Source organism: Condylura cristata, unplaced genomic scaffold (genome assembly GCF_000260355.1).
Source record: "Condylura cristata isolate star-nosed mole 26May11 unplaced genomic scaffold, ConCri1.0 scaffold00004, whole genome shotgun sequence".
Lineage (NCBI taxonomy): Eukaryota > Metazoa > Chordata > Mammalia > Eulipotyphla > Talpidae > Condylura > Condylura cristata.
In genome coordinates this window covers 36,117,107-36,119,182 of record NW_004567105.1, presented here as the reverse complement: position 1 = coordinate 36,119,182, position 2,076 = coordinate 36,117,107, and the positions used below count along the sequence as shown (strand labels likewise).

At 36.6% G+C, this 2,076-nt stretch overlaps 1 pseudogene; it reads left to right on the top strand.

Moving 5' to 3' along the window:
- Positions 1-778: 778 nt before the first annotated feature.
- Positions 779-1,548, top strand: LOC101622635 (annotated as a pseudogene).
- Positions 1,549-2,076: the final 528 nt, after the last annotated feature.

The following is a 2,076-nucleotide window of genomic DNA, read 5'->3' as shown; positions in this document are numbered from 1 at the left end:
GCCACCAGGGAGGGCCCATGACATTGACTTTTGAAGACTCTATGTAATTACTCTGTATAATAGGATAATACAAATAGTGAAATACATTATGAGTAAAGTATAATCGAGACAAGATATGAAATTAAAATAAGAGGAAACTGTAGTGTTAAATTTGAACTGGCAGTATCATGTCAAATCATGATTAAAAACTATATTATTGAGCTACATCAGTGTTGTCGTCTCCCCCTGCTTTCACCACAGGATAATAAGCTAGGCTCAACCATACCCCTTTATTAATTATAGAGGTCTATGCCCCCCCCAATCAGATCGAGTACCTATGGAATTGTGTATAAAGTTGGATCAAGTAGTAACCATGAAGGAAATCAGACTAGAAATTGTGGAGTAGGGATCTCCTAGTACTGTAACTTGGGAAAAGTTTCAATTAAAAGAATTTTGTCATGCAAATAAAGTCAGTTTTCTTTCTTTTTTAAGATTCATTTATTTATGCATGCAGAACTAGAGTACAGGCCAGAGGTGCACGGCTGGTGAGAAGATTCACCAGAGACAGAGTGGGAAACAAAGAAGGCAGGTCAATGAAGTACACTGTTAAGGGTGAGAGGGGGAGAGGTCTGCTGTGCCATGTGGGTCATTTCTGGGGTCAGTGATCACACTTGCACTGAAGCTGCTGCGTCTAACTTGCAGTGCTGTGCCCTAACCTGTTGTGCCACCAGGGAGGGCCAGAGTCAATTTTCAAGATGCACTTTTACAGGGCTCCAGTTATATCTCATTTTAAAAATTTCTTTGCATGGATATGAATAAATACTTGAATTCTATCCCTCCTGGTCAGTTTATGGATACTTTACTTGTTAAGAGTTATTTGTACCAAATCTTGGTGATGGGAAGCCTAAGGGGATTGCAAATGAGATGGAAAAATGTTCAAAATGATGTAAAAATAAACTATTATATATATATAATTATTTGTATATAAACTATTATATATATATAGAGAGAGAGTTATTTGTATCAAATCCTACAAAAGATCGTATTTTGTCACCACACTGAGGCTTAAAATTTCAAAATCTGTTTGTTGGTCACTAAAAAGCAATTGAACTGGCTGGTTTTGATCTGGCCAGATATTTTGGAATCCCTATTAGAGTATATACATATGAGGTAGTAACACTCTGATATATTGCCAAAGGAACTACCTGGGTCAGCTCACCTTTCAATTCCAGTTGACATTTGGAGTATAACCACCATATTTGAGGAATTAGCAATTAAGAAACCACTTTTCCATGACAATTCAGAAATTGATCTACTCTTCAGATTTTTTTTAGCTTTAGATACTTGCAATAATTAAGTATGACCATAAATGGAATCCTTACAAGACTATAAGAATACATTTCTTATGTGGGAACCAGGAAGCCTAGCATCCCCACGTCACAAATGTAGATGAAAATTGGCTTCGATCTGATCTCAAAAATGTCATTCTATGATCCAGTCAAATGAATTTCTGGCAGAAAGTCACTGAATCACCCATATTTTAGTGATTTGGACAATCAGATTAAATAACAGTTTCCACATATTATATCAAGAACAGACAGTTATATTTACTATTAACTCTATTTTCCTTGTGTATCTTTCTTTGTTGTTATTGTTAAACTTAAGCTATACTTCTTCTAGTTTCAAAAGTATAACTTCAGGTCCTCCCTGGTGGTGCAACAGGTTAAAGCGCAGCACTGTGAAGCTGTCCATAGCCACTGCAGCATGAGTTGGATCCCCAGCCAGGGAGGTGACCCATGTGGTGCAGCAGTCTCGCCCACTGTTCCCCTCAGCAATTTATTTCAGTCAATCCGCCTATTCTGTTCCCACTGTGTCTCTAGTGAGTCCTCTCAGCTCCTGCATCCCTGGCCTATTCCCCAGTTCTTATGCATAAATGAATAAATCTTTAAAAAGAAGTATAACTTAAATATGTAAATATTATTGTATATAAATTGAAATATAATAGTTCTGCATATGTGTGTATATCTCATGGAAGCAACTATTTGTCACTATAATAAAACTATAACTCTACTATTGCTATCAAGGAGAAATAACAAC